Source organism: Mus caroli, unplaced genomic scaffold, assembly GCF_978045245.1.
Source record: "Mus caroli unplaced genomic scaffold, Mus_caroli_1 scaffold_8, whole genome shotgun sequence".
In the NCBI taxonomy this organism is placed as follows: Eukaryota; Metazoa; Chordata; class Mammalia; order Rodentia; family Muridae; genus Mus; species Mus caroli.
In genome coordinates this window covers 50222974-50246392 of record NW_028227263.1, presented here as the reverse complement: position 1 = coordinate 50246392, position 23419 = coordinate 50222974, and the positions used below count along the sequence as shown (strand labels likewise).

Genomic DNA, 23419 nt, shown 5'->3' with positions numbered 1-23419 from the left:
CAAGAAAGCTTAAACTCTCTTCCTCCTCATCTTCCTCTTCTACCTCTTCCTCCTCCTCCTCTTCTTCCCACTCCTCCTCCTCAAACTCTTCCTCCCCCTCATCTCTGCTCTCTCCTCCCTTTTTCCCTTTAATTTTCTTACATAAGGAAGCAGGTCTAATGACCTGTCTCAGTGGCCCACAGCTAGGAATAGTAGGAGGAAGATGTTGAGGACCCTTTGTGAATCTGAGAAACAGGAGGAGGGCTGCCGCCACTGCTTTTTCTTCAAGCATCATTAAAACAATAAACTTGGGGTGAAACCTCTGTTGTGCATGGACCCCTCTAGCACAGAATTACCCCTGGGTCCTTCCATATTCCGTGGATGCCCCTGATTTCTTCCGTCTGTACACATTACTAAATGGCCAATGAGGGCCAGTTTACCTGTCTTTATCCAAGATAGATGAGCAGTGCCTTCAAGAGATGCCCCACATAAGTGGAAGTGCAATGTGTACAGAGACAAACACTCCTTAGAAAACTGGAAGTCTGCATCATATTGTCTGCCATGCCCTTGGCAGTTGAGCAGCGTTTTGTTCACTAGAGACTAGAATAATGTATTATGTATAGGTTTGCTCAGGAAATTGTTATGTTAGGCATACTAAGTTTAAATGGGCAATTAACATAGATCATGCTTACATGTTTAGTCACTTAATTTACTTTTTAAAAAAAATCTCTAGTGTGATGGGCTAGGGATAGAGCTCAGTTTTTAGTGTGTTTGTTGAGTATGCATGAAGCTCTGGGTCCCACCCCTAACCCACATAAGCCAGGTAACACACACCTGTAGTCACAACACTGGGAAGGGAGAGGCAGGGAGACCTCCTCAGCTACATAGCAAGTTCAAGGCCAGCCCTAAGCTATGTAAGACTCTGTTCATAAAAACAAATGAAACAGAAGGTTGAGGAGATGGGTCAGTGAGTAAGGTGCCTGACACACAAGTATAAGGACGAGTGTCTGGATTCCTAGTTCCCATTTTAAAAAGCCAAGCAGGACTGTGTCTGTCTGCAACCCCAACTCTGAGGGTGGGAGTAGGGGGCCAGAGACAAAAAGATCCCTGGAGCTAGCTGGCAAGTAAATCTAGCTGAATCAGTAATCTCCAGGTTTGATGAAGAGACCGTGTTTCAGAAAATGAAGGTGGAGTGTGATGGAGTAAGAAACTGGGTGTAGGTCTCTGCACTCCATACTTATGTACATACATGTGTGCACTACCCCACAACATGAGCATGTTCACAGGCATGACCTGTGATAAAAATAAAATGTAGTGTGGACACAGACCCTGGAGGGAAACCTTCATCTTCTGGCCTATGCCTGCGTAGGCCCAGTGGGCACACAGCAGAGCCAACCAAAGCGAAGCATAAAGGCCCAGCGTCATCCAGAGCTTGTGTCTTGGCCAACGTTCAACAGAGTAAGAAGTACTCCCTTCATGAATGCTGAACTGGGGGCAAAGGAGAACTTTTAATCATGCTTTATTGGAGACAACTTTTGCCTCGTGGAACCCTGTCTAATCAACATCACTGGGAAATATATATTTCTTCTGACACAGAGTTGCAAATTATGCCTTCACCCTCCCACCCTAACCCTCACCCGGAAAAAATCTAGCAGTGTAGAAATGCTTCCATATGCTCAAAGCTGCTTTCCCCATTCTCATTGAGGGGAAATAAAGAAAAATGGTGCTGAGGAGCCAGTTTGCATATATGAGTAAACACTTGGCTGGGCCACACGTAGAGGGAGGAAAAGCAGGCCACAGTGCTGGCCATAAAGAACGCTCCAAGCCTGTAAGACTTTGCTCATGGTATGTTGAAGCTTTGCTCCAGAATGGCCTATTCACTGGAATGTAATTATAACTTACATAGGTTATGGAAATAATTTAAGACCATAGGGCTCAAAGTTCCCGAATTCTCAAACATCGAAGCAGGGAGTATGGATGATATTATTTGCCAATGTATCACGGAAGGGGGCAGTAATCTAGCCTCTACTCTGGCCTATAGAGTTGGGTGGTCTTGAGCTTGAGCAGGCCACCAAATCTCTCTGGGTTTCAATAGCATCAATGAAATGCAGGGACAATAATTAATGTGTCCGTATTGCAAAATTGACATGCAATTGAGTAAGCAAAATCCTTTGCCCCTAACTCTAAGCTGAGGTTGGCAATGCTGGTGGAGCAGTGAGCCGGCCTTCGGGACCATGGACCATGTTCCTTGAGTACTGTCTGAAGCCAGCTTTCACATGACTCCCACAGAGTTGCTGGTTCTTAGCTTCAGATGTGTCATCTGTAGTATAGGGTCTTCAACTGCACCGAATTCCTCTCACTTGGATGGTCTGTATGGAAGAATCTTGCAAACCACAACCCCCCCCCCAAAAAAAAACCATATCTACATTTGATCTCCAGGGTATACTCTGGGGTTGGCATAGCGGTTGGCACGTTGTAAATACACCATAAATATTTGTGGAATGAAAAAAAAAAAGCCCAGCAAGAGAGCGATTCTCATGTGTCCCATTGCCTCAGACTTTTGGCAGAGCTTGTGATGGGCTCTTTTCAAATGGAAGTCTCCGTCCGATTCAGTTAGTCAAGTTATTACTTGTGTGCTTGTCTCTCTAAAGGAACATGTTGGCCATTTCTTCTCCTCTCTGGTTTGGAACTGATGTCAGAGGGGGCAGGGAATGTGGTTTTCATCAAGCCTTGTGATTTGCCCAGAGACACAAAGCTGCTAAGGTGTCCAGCCAAAAGCAGAACTTAGGTCAGGCTGACACAAAGCTTGCCATTTCGTGTTCTGCTGTGTAAATCCACTTACCAACCTCAAGTTCAGTTGCTGTCCAAAGACACTCTGAAGCTTGCCACCTTCTCTTAGGAGCACAGTGCTTACGAGAGGTCCAAAGGACACTGCAGGTTGACATCGTGCTCTCCTTATACAGGATTGTAGGGAAAAAGCCATCAGTGGCCCCATATTGAGAAATGATTCCATGAGGTAATCATACATTTATATCAAACATCTGAACCATGTTTAATATAATTACCTAATCAAAAAATTTTATGGGTGGGGATACAAACTACCATGCCCAGGCCCCTTCCTTTCAACAGCTAGAAGAGCCTTCTAGATCTTTCAAATTGATATTTTCAATTGAATGTGTGCAAAGATTTTGCAAACCAGCCATGGTGGTAGGTACCCAGAATGCCAGCTACTTGGGAAACTGAGGCAGGGAGCCGACAATGGGCTACCTAGTAAGTTTTAGTCCAACCTAAGGAACTTATCAAGGAAGACTCCTTCTCCAAATGAAAATTTGAAAACAGGCTGGGGATAGAGTGTTTGCCTAGCACAGGTAAGATCCTGAGACCAAAGAATACTAATAACACTAATAATAACAATAGCGATACTCAAATCTCCACACTGTTCCCAGATCTATACTACAGTTCTTGGCAGACAATCTTCCCCCGCATCTTAACCCCAGCTTTAGACATTTCTGCTCATCTGACTAGCAAAGCCAGAACATTTCCCTTCTCTGGAAAGGGTTGCCTGCTTCACCAGAAAGGCCTGACCGCCTGAGGGCTTCTGCAATGGCTGTCCACATGGTTTTCTTCTGCAAAAGAAAAGAAGAAAGTTCACTTCTTGTCACACATGGCTTTGCACTTTAAAACACATTGCATGCAACAGTAACATCATTTCATCTAATTAATGGCTATCTTGGGTAAAGTGCAGAATTCAACTTAGAATTCCGAGCACAAAGTAATTGCTGCAGATCTATGTGCAGAATGTTACCGAAACATACAGTAATGGGAGTTTTGACAATACCGTGCTTTTAAAGCCTTTTAAGAATACCATGGGCATGTCTGCAAGAGAACACTGTGAAATGAGAGTATTTAAAATGCAAATATGGGTATAAAATGGAACTGATCCTTAACCTTTGTCCGTGGCAGCCACTATTGGCTAAATCACTATCCACTCTTCTGCCTTGACCAGATTTCTTCATTTATTTCAAAATTTATTCTTTAAGCACATGCTAGACATTGGGCATATGGTAGTCAACAGTCCTGGCACCCTGAGGTCTCTGGAACTACAGGGGAGACTAATGTTGAATAAACAACTATTTGTAATGCCGTCTTGCTTGAAAATGGGCAAGTATAGGAGTGGGGTTTGAAACATTCTTCTTGGCCTGGCAAGATGGCTGAGTGTTAAAGGTGTCTACCACCTAGCCTGATAACCCAAGTCCAATGCCTGGGACACACTTGATGGAAAGGGAGAACATATTCCTGCAAGTTGTCTTCTGATCTCCACATAGACTTTGAACTGTACACACATGCACCCTGAACATGTACATGTGCACACACCTATATAAATAAAACAATTTCTTTAAAAGGAAGTGTCATTCTCTGGGTCTAGTACAGACTCATCTTGGCTGAGTAAGTGAGTAAGGTAGACTCACTTCTCTATGTGAAATGCCCTGCTCACTTGGCCTGCAGAGAGAACTGAAGCCCCCACCCCAAACACAATAGATACTTTTCTATATTCATTTCGCTGACTACATTTTAAGACCTTTAGAGTTTTTTCTGTGCCTGGCCTCAGTTTCCCCATCTGTGGAGATCTATATTAGTACATAGCTCCTAGGACTTCCTGAAAGGATTTAAAGGATTCATCATACAAAAAGCATTTAAAATAACACCCAAGTTCCTGGTAAACACTGGCTCTTGCTGTTGTTGTACAAATTTAGTCATTTATGCTTGAGTGTTGTGTTTAATTCATATGCCTTCTTCTCTAGTTCATAAAGTCTTGAATTTCAGGACCCTTCATTTATGCATCCGTTCACTCTAGCACTTCGCAGAGAATTTGACCCTATTGTAGATTTCTGCCTCAGTTCCTTTCCTGCTGCTGTGATAAAATACTGTGACAAAAGCAATTGCAAGAAGGAGGGGCTTATTCTGCCTCACTGTTCAAGATACAGTCCTTTGTGTCTGTCTTAGTTAGGGCTTTACTGCTGTGAACAGAAACCATGACCATGGCAATTATTATAAGGACAACATTTAATTGGGGCTGGCTTACAAGCTCTGAGGCTCCGTCCATTATCATCATGGCAGGAGCATGGCAGCTTCCAGGCAGGCATGGTACAGGAGAGGCTGAGAGTTCTACATCTTCTTCTGAAGGCTGCTAGCAGAATACTGACAGCCAGGTAGCTAGGACTAGGATATCAAAGCCCAAGTGACACACCCACTCCATCAAGGCCACACCTCCAAATAGTGCCACCAACACAATGTGCAAGAAGTCAAGGCTGCTGTATCGTGAAGTAGTTGGCTAGACTATGTTTACAGAGAGCAGGGAATGTATGTTCAGCTAGCTTAGCTTTTCTGATTCTGTCCAGCCCAGAATTTTCTCACCCATTTTCTGCCCATGACTAAAATGGTTCTATTTCAGTCAATGATCAGAACAAAGATAATGCACCACAGGTGTACCCACAGGTCCATTTCCCAGATTATTCTAGATTTTGTCAAGTACACTAGAACATGAACCATCATGGTATCTAAGCAGTGTTTGTTATAAGAACATAAGAGTAGTGAATACCCGCAAGCTGTGTGCCTGGATCAAGAAAAGTTAAGTCAAAATATTCTAGGAACACAGTTCATCCCCCTCCCATATAATTTTGTTCCCCTTGTTGGTAAATAAAGAGAGAAAAGAAAGAAGTGCATGAGTCTATGGGACGATCATTTGATATGCTCTTTGTCTCTTCTACATAAATGGGTGTGCTCCTTGAGTTCTGAGGACAACATAGAAAATAACTGATATTCCTTTCGATACAGCCATCATAGTCTTTGAATAGGAGAACAATGTCCTGTCTCTCTTACTTTAATTATACTGAGCTGCATGCATGAGAGTCACATAACACGACGCAATCTTCTTTTTGTCAAGTGCCTTTCATCTGGAGCTACACCCCCAGCATTCAAGTTAAGTAATAAATAATGCAGCACAAACTGTTGGGGGAGGGGAAGAGGGGAATTAAATAACTAAAACAGAGGAGGAGAGCCGTGAGCATAAAGATCCTCTCATCAGATTACAGGGGGCCTCCAACTCCCCATACAGACTGGATTGTTTGGTGGTGGTAGAGACAGAGGAACAGGAATGGAGATGCAATTTAGCAAATGGCTGAAACAACGGTTTTGATTTCATGGTGGTGACATAGTTACGCCACACTTGTCATGCTGTCTTGGCGCTCCAGATACACCACACAGGTTTTTACTCAGAAGGACGTGTCTCAACAGACAAACTGCTGCAGCCCCACCTCCCCACCCCGTATTGTTTAGGGATAATCTGAATGTCAGTAGGGCTCTGATGGGCTCTGTGGCATCCACCCATGTCTAAAAGGGAGAGAGGGAGAGGCCTGATGTTGCCTGGTGGAGAAGGAACCTTTGTCAATACTCACCAGCTGCCAAGTATTATCATAAGGACTTCATAAGCTCTGGTTCAGGCTTGGTAAACTTTGGCCAGATCCAAATTTGTCTGTGGCCTGTCTTTATACAGCCCAAGAGCCAATAATGTATACTTTTTTAAAAAAATTAATTTTAAAATCAAGGATAATAAATGTAAGAATAATTTGTAACTATGGGAGGTACTTTAGCTCGTAGAATGATTATCAAGCATGCCTGAAGCCCTGAGATGGATCCCTAGAAAGGTAGAGGGAGGAGGATCAGGAGTTCAGGGCTATCCTTGTCTACTTAGGGAGCACAAGGCCTACCTAGAATACACGAAGCCCTATCTCAGAAGTAGAGGAGAAAGAGGAAGAAAAGGAAGAAATTATGCGTGATTTGCAAGAAGGCTGCTGGATGCTACTCCAGCACATTAATGCAGCCTGCACAATAACGTGAGCATTTATTATTCTCACTGAATAATCTGGACACTGGGTCTTAGAAAGGCTAAGTACTTACCTGATACTCATGCAGCTCCTCCCTCTGACTGAGAGCCAGAGATCAGAAGCACAAATCCTTGCAGGACTTAAGTGGGAAAACAAAACAAAACACCTAATGTGGACCCAGGAGGACTAGGCCAATGTGGAGGGCACACAGCCCATACAAAAGATGGCTGCAGTCTCCTTGTGCATAGTGAGGCAATAAACATAGGAGTGTAGAAGCCTCTTGAACATAATATATCTTTCCTTCACATATATTAAAAAATAAAATAAATGGGGACTGGGAAGACAGTTCAATCAATAAAATGTTTTCCATATGAGCCTCAAGACCTGAGTATGGTCCTTGAGAATTCAAGTGAGAAACTTGAGCACAGAGAGCCATGGCAGAGGCTCGGCCATAGATACATCAGAGACTTGGCTATAGATACATCAGAGACTTGGCCATAGATACATACCTGCACATAGCTTTGGAGGTCACAGACATCATCTGCTTCACTTGCCTGGAAGTCAGCTTGAGTTGAACTTGCTTCCAGAATGGTGAATTCTAGAAGAGTTGATCAAGTGGCCAAAGCAAGATAAAGATGCCAGAGAGTAAGGATTTCATATTTCTAGGTCATAGGCTATAGGTAGCAACTGACAGAGTGACCCCTGTGGGAGGGTCTTTTGCATATTTCTATGTAGGGAACACAGCATAGCCTTGCTGAGCACTACAGGGAAACAGTTCCATGCTTTGAGAGATTTGTTTTAATTATTACAGTGTGTGTGTGTGTGTGTGTGTGTGTGTGTGTGTGTGTGCACGCGCTTGCCATAGCACACGTGTGGAAGTCAGAAGACAGCTTGTGGGAATTGGTTCTTTCTGTCTGCCACGTGTGGTCCAGGCATTAAACTTAGGTCACCAGCCTTGACAACAAGCCCCTTTATCCACTGAACCATCTCTCCAGCCCTATACCCGGAGGTCTTGTATGCTCCAGCATACCTGCTTAGAATGCCAGAGGGTTGTATTCAGAGAAGGCACTAGAATCAGTGTGGACAGTGAATGATGAGGATACACTTGGCTCAGCAAGCAGTGAAAAACCTGTCCTCAGAACAATGGTAGGAGAGTGGTAGAATCGTACCAAGGACTCCCGAGCAAGGGCATAGTGAAGGCAGGAGTGCCCACCGTCCTGTATATGCACACAGGAAGGAAACAGTGAATATATCATGGTTCTTATGATCTCATTTGTGCCTGAGGGAAACAAGATTGCATGCAATTGGGGCATCCATAGAGATCAATACTTGAAATCTGGTCCTTGTGGTAGCGTCACAGGCATCGCTTGGGAGCTGGTTGACTATGCAAACTGTAGCCGCACACCAGGCCTGCTAAGCCAGAATCTGTACAGTAACAGCGCAATAACAAGATTCTCAGTGGCTTGTGACAACATTAAAGTTTGAGAAGCTCTGGTCTTGTCTGTAGGAGTACTTACTCTGGGGTGAACTAGACACTCTGACCTTGTGACCTGCCATGTCTTTATTGTGTGATAGTGACCTAAAGACTTAACTCTCTACACATCAGCCTGTTCCTTTCTAGAACATAATAGTAAAAATATACATGCACAGATGCCTGGATGCTCAATTGAGACAACATTAGAAGCTCCTTAACATACAATAAGTTCCTGCTAAATATCAACTCCTGTCATAGCCGTCACTATCACCACTATTACCTTTTATAATTCATGACTTTTCATTGAAACATTTATAAAGGAAGATCCTCTCCTTCCATGTAGGCCTCATCATCTTTATCATTGACCCAGTAAGCTTTGGCACCAATCTAGCCAGAAATTGTAATACTGAAAATATATGTGACTGGCATTTATAGATATTCTTCAAAGAAGCAGGAACTAAGATTACTGGCAAGACATCACCCTGGTGGTTTTCACAACTATAAGACAGACATGCTTATCTGCACTGCAATGTTGAGGGTGCTACTCAGGACCCCCAACTCCTTCACAGGTGGGATAGTCAATGACAGAGCCACGGGGCCACTCAGAGAAGGTACTCAAGATTCTGGGTATAGCTTAGTGAAGTCTCTGCTGTAGTCTCCTGCAGCTCATGGAGGTTAAACACATCTTTAACTCTTGTTTCTTCTATAATAACTACCAACACTACTCCACAAGAAAGAAATATTAAAAGAGACACACAACCACAAAGGGAAAAAATAGCCAAGAAGGGAATAGTATTTTAAAACTAGAGCTGGTGAAAAAGAACCAACTGACTCAGCAGACCTGCCAATGTGGCTCCTAAGCTCTCTGTAGGGAGAGCCTGTGGGTATCTGGCTGTCACTGCAGAGCTCCAGGGATCCTTAGAAATGGGAAGCTTGGAGCACTTTTAACAGAACTGGTCTGGGAAGAGTTGAAAGTGGACAGGCTGATGAACTATCTCTGGCTTCACCTCTATCCCACGCTCCTGGGTACCTAGCTGCTTGCCACAGTGCTCGAGACACCCTGGATCCCTGGGATATCTGTCTAATAAAGGAAGTTACAATATGCTGAGAAAAGGAACAAAAGTAAATGAAAACTGTTTACAGTGGTCAGACCAGCTCTCTACTTCTCCCCCATGTTTGGCATTTGGAAAACCTTAGCAGTCAATATCTTCCTCCCTTGAAAGAGACTGAAATACTACTTTCTAAAGAAACCAAGAAGCCTGTTATAGAGTCACCAAGAAAATTACCTTGCCAGGGCATCCCACCAGCAGCAAATATTACTCTAGAGCTTGGACTGTTCAACTGTCTTTTATTGTTTCTGTTGTTGTTGATTGCACATATACACACCTAGACCATCCAAATATGAGCATACTCATTAAGTAATGAACAGTTAAAGGCTGCTCTCATTCTCTCTCTCTTTACATAAACCTGTATTAAAACCCTTTTTCTTACTAACCTCAAATTTAGTGCAAAGGAAAAAAAACACATTTATACTATACAAATACATATGCAAGCAACTCTAATTAAAATCAGTGGGTTATTGACAGAAGAAAAAACTTAAAGTAAGAGAGCTCCCTTAGGAGATAGGGAGAGGGTTCCAGAGTGAGGGGGAGGGTAAGATAAAATTGGGGTTGAATGTTGTCATCATACACTATATGTGTGTATGAAATTGTCAAAGAATAGATAAACCTCAAAGAACACAGAGACAAGGATAAGAATAGCATCAACAGGAGTGTTCATAAGATACATTGTTAGCATCCTTAGAGATGTACCCTGCATGAAATAAGGAGGCTATTTAAAGAGAAGCATTCAAGCAACCAAAACAGGCTCCTGACAATTAAAAACATAACAACAGACGTGAAAATGTCAACAGAAGGGTTAGTAGGCAAAACTGACAAAAATTTCCCAAAAGTAGAGCAGAAAGACAAGAATTTTGAAAATAAGAAAGAGAAAATTTTAAAATGAGAAACCGTCTATAAGTCCTAGTATTTGGTTATGTTAAAATTTGAATACAAACAAGAAAAAGATTACCAAAGAAATAATCAAATAATCAAAGCAAATTTTAGATTTTCTAAAGGTGAAAAAAAAGAACAAAACAAAACAAACAACAACAACAAAAAAGCCAGCAACAACCTAGCACCGTTGATGAAATAAGGCCCACTGAAATAAGGCAAGCATCCTGTGACTTCTGAAATTGAAATCCAGGAAATGGGGACAGGATAGATGGCTCCAAGTCTGGCTACCTGAGATGAATTCCTGGGACCCACATGGTAGATGAAGAGAATTGATGCCAGCAGGCTGTACCCTGGTCTCACCTAATCACCATGGATGTACACACACAGACACACACACACACACACACACACACATACACACTTACTCAGAGAGAGGAAGGGAGAGGGAGAGAGAACAATGAATAATGGTAATATTATTTTTTAATCTGGGAAAAAGTGCTCTTAAAACTTCCAGAGATGGAATAAGGTAAGAGAGTCATACTCACAAGACAAAATCTGGACAAAGAGACAAATATACCAGACTCCTTAACAGCACATAGAAGACAAGAAGCCATAAACATCCTGAGAATGACAGAAAAATGGTTTCCTTCCAGAGTTCTAGGACAAGTCAAATCAGATATACAGGTTTCCATGTCCTGCTGCATGAAGAGTAAAACAAAGAGGAGGATATGTGATCACAGAGGTCTAAGTGCAACCACTAACTAAAGATTCATCACTATCTCCAGGAATAAGGTAAAGGAGATTCTAAAAGAGTGTCCAGCTGCAGGTCAGAACACAACCAGCCCACACTGGGGCAGAGGGGATGATGGAAAATGAGAGAAACACACATACACACACACACATGAGAGAGAGAGAGAGACAGAGACAGAGACAGAGACAGAGAGACAGAGACAGACAGAGACAGACACAGACACAGAGAGAGAGAGACAGAGAGTTGGGGGATAGAGAATAAAGAAAGGAAATTAATAGATTATTTTATAGATGGGATATATCAGGAGGCTTATAGGTTGGTGAAAAGTTGGGGAATCAAATAGTATCGATCCCCAAAATGTTGAACAACCATGAAAAAAAAAAAGACACAACAGGAGAGACACAAAACTGAATACAAGAAAACTATATGTGCACTATAGAAGATGATATGGCTTAACTGAGAATAATTTTAACAAAATCATAGCAATAAAAACAATGACACAAAGTATATTAGTACTTTCAAAAATCGAAAGCAATCAAGAAATTGCAAAGGAGGTGGGTTATTGAGAAATGTAGAAATAAAAATGGTTAGAGACAGCTGAAACAGAAATTATTGCTCTTAGGGAGAAAGGACATCAATCCAGGTGAGATGGTGAATTACAGGGCAAGGAATGTCCATTTTGCACCAGATCCATGCAGGACATTTGACTTTTAAAAACTATGCTCATGAATCACTTTGATAAGAGGAAAAGTTTAAAACTTTGTTTTTGGTCTGTGTTTGGTTTCTACTGGTCTTTACTAGTTTAGATCCCTACGCTCCTGTGAGGTAGCTAGCATCTTCCCCATCCCCAACAGCCCCAGTCCCAACTTCCCACCCCACTGTGGGACAAATCTGAGTAGAGGTATAGTGGTTTCATAGCCCTGTCCACCCACATGCAGATTCTGTGAACAGCAACACCAAATCACTGGCTGTTGGGCTGCTCAGGAATGCTGAGCAGAAAAGGAGCAGCTAGAAAGGGACAGGGCAGGCAATTCCTCCCTAGCCTTTGCAGCTCATGGGAGGAGTAACAGAACTCCCAAGTCCCTCGTGCTGCACACACATACACTGAAATTGAATACTATTTATTTTATCAAATTTCTCTCCAATGTTCAGTTATATGTGGAATCCTAATGGTCATTCACACACTGCTGAAAATAAGTTACTTATGCACTTCTAAAAATATTGGTATTTATGTCTTTGGGTCCCATCCTGAAGGAAGTTCTGGGACAGCATCATAATTAAGGGAGAAAGAGTAACAAAGATCTCTCCCTACAGTCAAACCATACAGTGATGACCACTGAAAACTAGTTTTATGCATGGGCTGGGGCACTCGCCAACAAGTGGGCAGCACTGACTTCTACCTTGAGTTTGTGATCTGAGCTACCTTTTCTTCTTGCTTGCCTTGAACTCATGAAGATCCAACTGTCTCTGTCTTCAAGCACTGACATTACAGAAGTGTACCATGACACCTGGGCTATTTTTCTGACTTATGAAACAATATTCCTATCCTCTCTCACAAGAATGCTGTGATCATGAAAGATAATAAATATTTTGTAAATAGGACAGCACTCAGCGGATGTCATAGATTATCATTATTCTAGCCACGTGTAAGATGGGTAGTTTATAATATTGTAATTTATACCATCTGGTTTATTTTCGTGATTTCTTAGTAATGGATTTTTTTTCATACCAAAATTATAAAATGGGCTCATTGTGGACATTTTGTAAATAATAAAAAGCAAAGAAAAATAATCTAAAATTTATGCTTTATTTCACTATCAAGATTATTACTACTAATCCATACCTCCTCTCTCTCTTTCTTTCTCTCTCTCTTTCTCTCTCTCTCTCTCTCTCTCTCTCTCTCTCTCTCTCTCTCTCTCTCTCACACACACACACACACACACACACACACACACACACACACACCTTGCCTACTTTTAGGAGATGCTAAAGAGTCAGCTTGGAAATCTGGCAACTGAAAGGAAAAATATCAGAAATGTACCCTACCTTTTTAAGATAACCAAGGAGTTCATGAGAAGTCATTTCTCTTTATAGAAGTATTCTGCTAGAAAGTGAAGAGGGCGTGATGGACGATCACCTCTTCACAACCTCCAGTGGAATGATGAATCTGGTCAATGAGCACCAAAGGCTGCTAACATCACAAAGACAGATGGAAGCACACTCTACCATCTATAAAGTGGTCCTGCCAAAAAGTTAACTCTCCACTGGACCAAGCCTCTAGAATGAACTGCAGGTTTACAGGAAAGAAAAAAAGAATATGTTAAAACACTCCCAAAAGAGTATAATCAGTAACTAGATTATAGGACACTCTCTGGGATAAATCAGTAACAACTCATTTACAAGAGAAGAGAAATAGATGGCAGGAAGCCTGTAGATCAAACGGAACCCAGGAGACCTCTCAGTCAGTTGCAGCCTGTGGGATTCACTTGGATGGCTCCACAAACAAACAGACTAGGAAAGAAGACTTGTGAAACTGGGTGATTTGGATAGGCACTGGATACTTTGATACTATTAATGAATTCCTGTTGTGTTTTAATATAAAACCTATTACTGTTAGGCATTGTTAAAATATCTCATATTTATAGTAATGGCTACTAAAATATTTGTGGGCTAAAGGAAATAGTTTCTAGAATTTTCATTCAAATAACATGGGAGGGTGTAAATTGACTTCAATAACGAGACTGGATGTGAGCTATTAATTACTGCAGCTAGGTGATGGGTATAGTCAACTTACCCACTTTGCTTGGAATGTGCTATAATTCATTAAAGAAAAGTCACAAGACTAATCATGGCAAGTCCTTCACAAATTCATTAAATATTGTTCTCTGACCTCTACAGGTACAATATGGTCCATGTTTGTTTTTTCCAAAGTGACCAAAAATCTTACCTTCTTCTTGGTTGCTTAACAATTAACAAATATGAAAGTAACAATTTAATTTACCTACTTAACATTTGAGGGCAAATGCCCTGTGTGTTACCTTATGCTATTTACCTGACATTTATTTAAATGAATATTACCACAGCTTCTGTGATCCTTACGGTCATCTTCACAAAGTGTCACATATGGATATGCTGAAACAGCATATATCTGTGAAAAATAAGGGTGTGTGTGTGTTCGTGTGTGGGTTCAGATAGTCTGTACATAGTAAAGTATTTGGAATAGTGTTAGGTCCTATTATTGTATATATATATATATATATATATATATATATATACACACACACACACACACACTCACACACATTCATGTTGTTAAAGCCAGAAAATATTGGATGATGGTGACTTGGGAGTAGCAACAGGATCTTCAAGAACCTAGTGTGTGAACACTTGTAAAGTGCCTGGCCTGTGTAGTGTGGTGACTCACACCATAATGGCTCTGAGACTTGATTGGAAGCCATTCTTAAAGCTTTAAGTGTTTGCTGTTGGTTCCCTCCTTGGTTATCTCTGCCACAGGTCCTAGACCAATGAAGTTCTCATAAGGCCACAGAATTCTGGAAGTAGGGGATGGAACTGATTTTGCAGAATATCAGCCCCAGCTCCTGACCCATGGCCTACCTCGAGTATACAAGTTAGACCTGTGTAGGTGGCAAGGAAGCCTGTTAAGCCAGTGGCAAGATGCAGCGAGAGGGAAAGTGGCAGGATGGAGGCCTGAGGAGCAACAGCCTTTGTGGAGAACATTACAGGGCATCAAGCAGGCTGAAGAGATGGAAAGGCATTAGGATTCCTTTGAGGAAAGCCCTGGGAACCACAGGTGAGGTCAGCTGATGCAGAACCACTGCATGGTGGGGCGGTGGGGACGGGGAGAAGGTGGCTACTCAGAAGGAATGCTTCCTTCTGCTACAAAATTTTGCCAGCTAGTCACCTTTGACCACGACAGATGCTGCTATTTTCTGACCAGTGTTTTCCCTGCTATCTGGGAGCAAATGTCAGTGGAAGGGCACAATCTGACATCAGAATGATTACGTGCTCATCCGAAGCTCAGCCCCACTGCCGGAACTGCATGCCCTCGAGGGCAGAGAGTATATCGTTGGCATGAAAATGGAGTGAATTAATGGAAAATCCCCAGCTTTCACCAGTGTACATGTACAGAGGCTTTCGTATGCTCTGCTGCACCAGAACAGCAAGATCTCACCTTCATTTATTCATTTCACAAGTATTTACTTAACACCTACTTGGTGTCAGGCATTGAGCACCACAGTAGCTAAGACATAGGGTGGTCATTTCACTCATGCAACTTAAACGTCTTGCACCTTGAAAACAAAAGGCATGTACAAACAAGCAATTGCAACTCCATTGTGAGATTTGCAATGAAGGACATAAGCAGGGTAGTATCATGAGAATCAATGTGTTTGCCTACCCTCAACAAGCTTAAATAAACCATAAATGGCACTTCACTCATTTCCTACTAATATCAATAGTTCTATCCACCTAACCAATGCAGTGTGTGGTCAGGTATAGTCAGTCACCTAACCAGTACAGTGTGTGGTCAGGTATAGTCTCACCAAGCCAGAAACTACCTTTGGCATTCATCAGTCCTTAGACTAGGACCTTAGCAATTTGCATAACTTCTCTGTTTCATTTTTAAATTACATGTATTTATTGCCTATATGTGCATCACACGCATATGTATGACATGCCAGGATACTAGTGTGGACATCAAAGGATGTCTTAGTGAGAGTTATTATTGCTGTGACAAACACGCCATGACCGAAAGCAACTTAAGGAGAGAAGAGTTTGTTAGACTTACACATCACTGCGCATCACTGAAGAAGTCAGGGCAGAAACTCAAGGCAGGAATCTGGAGGCCGGAGCTGGTGCAGAGGCTATGGAGGAAAGCTGCTTATTTGCTGGTTCCCATGGCTCCTTCAGCCTGCTTTCTCACAGAAGCCAGAACCACCAGCCCAAGGCTGGGGCCACGCACAAAGGGGTGGGCCCCGCCCTCCCCCACCAATCATTCATTAAGAAAATGCTTTACAGCCTGCCTGCAGCCAGATCATATAGAAGTGTTTTCTCAGTTGAGGCTTCCTTCTCTCAGATGACTATAGCTTGGATCAAGTTGACATAGCACTAGCCAGCACAAATGACAATGTATGAGAGTTAGTTTGCTCCTATGTGGAACCCAGGGCTCAGTCTCAGGTGGCCAGATTTGGCAGTAAGTTCCTTGACTTGCTGAGAGCCTTTTGCTAGTTCTTGCTTAACGTCCCCGTGTCTCAGTTTTCTCACCTATGTTGTGGAAATAGTGACTGTGTCGATCACATGGCCTGGAGCTACAACTGAAATGAGGTAACCCTCTTTGCTGTTTTTCAGAAGTGTTCAGGCCATGCAGGCTCTATTAACATCCGTTTCTTAATTCAGTGAAGGAATTTTTGCTAAAGAAGTGTAAAAGCCAGATAGGCAGTAAGGAGCAGAGTGGAGGACAAGATCCAACCATTTCCCTAAAAGTGTATTTGTGATGATCCTAGGGTGTGTTCCCCTTACTTGCAGACAGTTTAAGTCGTCATTTATTCCCAAATACCAGCTTCTCTTTCTATCAGGCAGAAAGACAGCTCACGGGTTGAATAGGCAGGCAGCACAGAAATTCACTGAGTCAGCTGGCCAGAGAGTAGTCATGGCTTCCTCTCTTGCTTTTTACAAACGTGGTTGAGCTAGAAAAGGCCAGGAACCTGAGGGTGGGGGGTGGGGGCGTCTTCTGACACCAACTGTCCATACGCTGCGGAGCCAGCGGGGGGGGGGGGGGGTGGGGGGGTGGTCAGTAACTCCCGCGCCCTTTCCTTGGATAGCAAGAGGACCCCACAGATGATACATCCGGGAAGCTCCAGGCCACACCCAAGGACTTCCAGGAACCTTCCCGGTTCTCCTCAGCCTTTCACTACTACTGTTCAGCGTTCAGCTCTGACCATTTCTAGGCGGTGCTCCCTTCTCCATCTCAGGCTCCCCCTCAGGGTGGGTGAGGAATGGAAAGAATTGCAGATGTGGAGGTTGGGGAAAGACGGAAGGACTCGGCTTGCTTGGGTGCTGTGCTATTGTTATTCAGGTTAAGGAACATCCAGGCTCTTATGCTAAATATCTCAAGGGGGTGGGCATTCAATGGGGAGCTTTTCTGGGGAGCTTTCTGCTTACTTTTAGCTGCCTGAAGCCTGGGGGCGTGCCCTGACCCTTTCCTTACCCTCTAATTGTGAAAGTCTGCTGGGGCCTATCAGTGGGTATCTAAATCCTAGGTAACCAGCTTGGCATTTGATGAAGTATCAGACGGACAGCAGGCATGAAGCATTGGCCGTTCTCCCTCTGTGATCCCTTGCCTGGAATTTTCACATCCAGCAACCCTTCTGTAGTACTGCTGGTCTCCAAACAGAAGTTGTTATTTTTTCAAATAAATATGTTTCCTAATTAAAACTTGCCCTTTAAAGACTCACACGTTCTTGGCCCCACTCTATGTTTTCCTTTCCTTGTAACATATTACAGAATCAATAAGGGCAATGCAAATATCTTTAATATATACAGCTCCAACGGCTCTAATAACGCATCTGCCTCCACACAATCGCCCTCTCCCCTCACCAGCCCAGCTGATAATTTCTGCTGATTTGTTAAATGCCTTGGTATTTCACTCTGGATGATAAAGCCTGGAAGGCACTTAGCTCTTCAGGGGAGTGGGGAGGGCACATTGAAAAGGGACAAAGTGGATGGTGGAGGATTCCAGCCATGTCTGTGGTTTTTATGACAGTTCTTATAAACAAGGAACAATTAGTATCCGAGGCAGAGAAAGTACAGGAAGAAAGAAAGAAAGAAAGAAAGAAAGAAAGAAAGAAAGAAAGAAAGAAAGAAAGAAAGAAAGAAAGAAAGGAAGGAAGGAAGGAAGGAAGGAAGGAAGGAAGGAAGGAAGGAAGGAAGGAAGAAAGAAAATGTCTATTACTCATAACCCCACCATTCTCAGTCAAAAATTTGACAATATTTTTATGTTTCTTTTCTTTTGTTCCTTGGTTAATTTTTGCTAGAAGATTTCAAAAATATAATTATCAATTTTGAATTGTTTTAAATTTTGTTTACAAAATAGCAATATCCTAAGGGAATGAAAACTAGACCAAAATATTATTTGAGAGTATACGCATAATACTCTAAAGAAGGCTGTTCCAATATTACTTTTCACACTTGATCTTTTATGCTGTTTTTTGATCTTTTTATCTCTGTCTTCATTATTATAAATGATGTAAATCTTTTGTATATTATACCGTGTCCCAGCCTTTGGTGTAATACACTTACACTGAGAAGGTCTTGTCTTGTCTTGTCTTGTCTTGTCTTGTCTTGTCTTGTCTTGTCTTGTCTTCCCTTCCCTCCTTCCCTTGCCTTCCCTTGCCTTCCCTTGCCTTCCCTTGCCTTCCCTTGCCTTCCCTTGCCTTCCCTTGCCTTCCCTTGCCTTCCCTTGCCTTCCCTTGCCTTCCCTTGCCTTCCCTTCCCTTCCCTTCCCTTCCCTTCCCTTCCCTTCCCTTCCCTTCCTTCCTTCCTCTCTCTCTCTCTCTCTCTCTCTCTCCCCCCCCCCCCCCGCCCCTCTAATGTCATTTGTTTTCTGTGGTCTTAGAGAGCCACACAGGAGCAGGAACCAATGCACTTAGCAACAGAGTTGGACTATCATCTGATGACAATGGACCTCATTTCCCCTCTAACACCTCTACTTCCTTCTGAATTCGTTCCATACTGCAAGGAATTCTTCCATCATCCACCAGGATAAGCAAACTGGAGAAAGACTGTTACCTTTAACTTCTAGCCCAGTCCCCTCTGGGTGGCCACCCAAAATGCCCACCTCACCTTACAAACCTACTTGCTACAAACCTCTTCTCTTCTTCATGACAAATGCCTTAGTTTACATGAATCGCTTACTTGTTCCTGTCTTTTGTCTTCTCAAACTACCCCATTCCTTCTTTTCCCCTCCCTCCTGTTTCCAAATCATCTTGTTTCAACTGTACTCAAGATCACATCCCTCTCAAGCTATGAACCATCAATAGTTTCCCCCCATGCTTCCTTCAGACCCCTTTCTCTTCCAACCATGCCTACTGCTCTAACCTTGATCCAGTCGTGGCCTACAGCTTCCCTTGTGCTTGTGCGGGTGCCTGATGCATTTACCTGTCCTGTACTCTTCCAGGATGAGAACACAGCCCCTCCCACTTCACACTCCAGCCTGCCCTGAGAAGCACCTTCTGCTGGAAGCTTCCCCTTGCCCCCTAAGCCAGGGTGGACAGACCAGGCTCACGATGCCATTTCCAGGCATCACACCTTCTACACTGTGTCTCTTTTTAAAGACAAGGATTGGCCCTACTGTTTCTTTCTTTTTTGAACTTTCTAAACATTTCAGAGGCATGTTTATTTAAATGAGGGGGAGGAGCCTCCTCTCTAACCACCCAAACTAGAAATTAACATGGACGTATCATTATATAATTTAAATTTTCTTTAACCTATGCCAATTCTTCTACTAATGCTCTAGTCAGGCTCACATGTCACATTTATTGTCATAACAACTAAGCTGTTTCTTTATTTGAGACTACCCTGGAGCCCTCTGTTAGGACTTTGCTGTTCTTGAATAGTGCACAGCACTTACACGGAATGACCCTCAGTTTGGAGTTGTCTGACACATCTCAATGATTAGATTCAGTTACTTATTTGTTGTAGAGATACCACAGAGATGGCATTATGTCCTTCGCTATGGACCACACCAGGGGGCACATGGTGCCTGTCACTATCCCTATGGTGTGAACTCTGATGTTTTGATGAAGGTGGAGTATGACAGAATTTTCTGGTCTAAAGCTATCATTGTCTCCTTTGAAGTGATCTGCATCCTGTTTGGAAATACTTTGAGAATGTTTGAATATCGAATTTCTCATCAACATCCACTGCTTTCAAATGCAAGTCTGTTTTCTTACCACCTCAAGAATGTGCAGAAGCTGAAGGCTATTTCCAAAGTTTTCACTCTCAAGCACCCCCTTATTACCCCCACCTCGGACCTGTTGTTTTTTAAAGTCTGTAAGTGCCTCTCTCTCTCTCTCTCTCTCTCTCTTTCTCTCTCTCTCTCTCTCTCTCTCTCTCTCTCTCTCTCTCTCTCTCTCTCTGTGTGTGTGTGTGTTCTTTTTTTTTTTCTCATTATGCTTTTATGAGATATGTCTAGGACACTGAAGTCCAGAAGGCAGGAATGATTGGCTTCATACCTAAGCAGCCAGAGCCCCATTACACACCTGCCAAAGACTAAATGGGCAACAGATACTCATTGAAGGACAGAATGTGACTGCCCTTCATGATGGTAGCCAGCATTTGATGTCTGCAGTGAGGACACATAGTTGATAAATGCCACCCAAAGGCTTGACATTTCAGTTAGTCTCAAAGGCTTTGTCGCTGGTCAGTTTTCACTCATCGTGAGGATTTTAAAAATAGATTGGGCTGATTGTAAGGCAGTCTGCCCACATCGTCCCCATTTTTGCCTTTTTGCATGCAGAAGCGAGGATGTACTGAGACACCTACTACCCTAACTTTGTGATCTGCACAGAGTCTCCAGAGGCACAGAAGCCTCTTGTTGTTGTTGTTGTAATAGCCAAACTTTCCTTCCACGTGGCCTGGGAATCAGTACTGGTCACCTATCCATCCTGAAACACTTTTTATAAAGGTAGTGGAAGATGGGAGAAGGAAGCGACCTCTGAGTACTCTCTATGCACCGCAGTGCTTTCTGTCCATTGTTCACTCTAAGGAGGTGGCTAGAACCTGTTTTATAGGTGAGAAATTGAAGCTAGGGCAAGGGAGTATGAAGCAGGCTTTAAGGAGGGAATTTCTTTAGTTTCTCCAAAAAGCCTCCGAGTTCAAGCGGTGTCGCCATCACAAACAAATGCTCTTCCTTTGGTAATGTGCTAGCAATTACGATCCAGACTCATAAAGGACAGAAATTCCTTGGACTGTATTCACTGTCATCCGTCCTCTCCCCCAGTGATTGCCATCACGACTCCGTAGCTGTTACCATGGTTTTGGGGAAGCTGTCCCAGGAAGGAAGTTCTTTCTTTAAGGCATCTTGCATGCCCAAGGAAGGAACTGTTAATTACTCCTGGCAAAACCAACCCAGGAAAAGTGTTGGAGGTGTGGAAAAGTATTTCAAGGGGTTAGGCAAAGAGCAGGGCCAAGGACTCCAAGAGAGGTGTGATGAGAGAGAAGAGCCCGGCTACACAATATACTAACACCCAACTCGGAGGTGGGGATGAAAACAAAAAACAAGAGGGGAGGAAGTAGAGAAAAGTAAGGGCAGGGAAGGAGAAAGTTTTCGAAAGACTGCGAGGAAAGCGAGAAAGGAGGGTCAAAGAGGAATCCGAGAAAAATACTGAAGCACTTGAGAGAATTCCAGAAAGAAAATGAGATGAGGAAATGGAGAAAGCAGCTCAGAGAAAGGGAGGACGGAGATAAGGGAAGGCATGGCACACAACAGAGATGGGTGAGCGGATAGGAGGCCGAGTGGGCACGGGGGAAGGGGGCGCATCACCTGTGTGGCGCCCCCCGGTGCCGTGGTGAAGCCCTGTTCCAAGCGCCGCTCGGCTGGCCTCGTAGGATTGGCTCCCGCCTCCCATTCATGTAACCTGCGTGTGTGCGCGTGTGTGCGCGAGTGTGTCTCGCTCGCTCGCTCGCCCTGTGTGTAAGAGAGCGAGGGAGGGGGACGAAGGCAGGCAGGCGAGCAGGCAGGGAGGGGAAGAAGAGGAGGGAAGCTATTAAACACACACACTCACACACACCCGCGCGCGCACCCCCGCCCCAACCGCCCCCCCCCCCCCCCAAGCCTCGGGATTGCAGCTGTTACATGTGGGGCAGCAGTGCTGGCAGGAACGCCGGCCGGGAGCGGCCGGGAGCCGGAGCCCGGCGTGCGCGCGCGGCTGGAGGCTCCCTGGGGCTCCGCTCCCCGCGGGAGCTATTGTTGGTCTCGCCGGAGCTGAGCTCAGAACCCGGACCTGCTCCGTCTTGGGCGCCTCAATCCAACTCGCGGAGCAGCGGAGCCAGCGGCGCGGTGCCTCGCCTCCCCGCCGTCCTCGTCCCCGCTTCCCCGGCGGTGGCAGCCTGCAGCCACGGTAAGGCGGCGTGATCAGCTCTACGGAAAAAGCGCCTTGGGGACCACGGCGGAGGCTCGCCAGTTCTGTCGCCCCTCTCTGCATTCGCAGGTCCGGGCAGCTCAAGCAGCTTGCTGGGGGCTCCGGGAGATGCTAGCCTGCTTCCCTGCTCCGCACTGGGGAGGGAGGGAGGAAGAGAAGGAGAGCGGGGCGTCCAGGTTGCCGACAAGGCAAGGAGCCTCCGCCACCGCAGCCCCGGGAGTCCGCTGCGGACTGGAGCCTGGGAACCAGTGTTGGGGGAGAGCGGAGAGGTGGGAGCCGGCCCCAGACTCTGGACCGCGGGTGGGATGGAGGTTAGCTCGATCCAGGTTCGTGTGCTACGCCGGGATCCCCTTCCCTGCCACGGCCCAGTCTCCCGCAGCCCCTCTGCAGACTCGCCCGCCCCAGACTCCCGGAGGGCGCTGGAGGAGCCCACGAGGCGGCGCCGGGCTCCCGCTCTGCAGCCTGCCCTGCGGGGCGAGAGCCGGCTGCAGCGGCCCCGGTGCGCGCTGCGGTTAGAGCCGGTAACCCGGGGACGCGACCCCCAAGCCGCACGCCCTCTGCCACCCGCTTGGCTCCTGCCCATCCTCGCCGGTCGCGTCGTTTCTCGTTTGGTTTGTCTCAGAACGAGTTGAGGACTGCAGGCGCCGGGTAGACTCTCTGGGGGTGCAGGGCTGTGAGTGTGTGACTACTTGCACCTCCAGCTTCGGGAAATATGCTGTGTATTGAAATGTGATCTCTGGGCTCCTTAGTCATTTTCCTAGTGATTTAAAAATGCAGTCTTTGCATCGGAGAAGCGGAAGAAGGTGGTGTCGCGGAGTATGTGTGTGTGTGTCCACACGTAACCCAGGAATATCCCAATAACTATTGGGGGAGGGGGGTAAAGGGTGGTATGAATGGTCAATGCCTCTTGGCGGGTCCGTAGGTGGGTTTCTCTGGCCACTGCCCTCTTCTTCTATGCCCTACCCGCCCCCCCATCCCCCGCCTAAACCAGGTTGGAAAGTACTGGAAATTCAATTGCGTGGTCTCTAACTTTGGAATTTGGTATCCTTTTCAGCAGGAGACGTTAAGACGATTTCTGCACTTGGGTCTGTGTGGACGAGAGTTTTACTCAGGTTAGGTGTAGAATCCGCCTCAGACCTGCACCAGTCCCCTACCCAGTCGTCACCTCCCCTCCACCC

General features: G+C 44.7%; 1 long non-coding RNA gene across 1 annotated transcript; it reads right to left on the bottom strand.

Moving 5' to 3' along the window:
• Nucleotides 1-2959: 2959 nt before the first annotated feature.
• LOC110297534 (uncharacterized) lies at nt 2960-16791 on the bottom strand. The gene is made up of 5 exons (XR_002378295.2): nt 16621-16791; nt 15890-15965; nt 13129-13369; nt 7373-7461; nt 2960-3605 (listed from the first exon to the last, which is right to left on the bottom strand). It is a non-coding gene; the product is annotated as an uncharacterized LOC110297534 (long non-coding RNA).
• Nucleotides 16792-23419: the final 6628 nt, after the last annotated feature.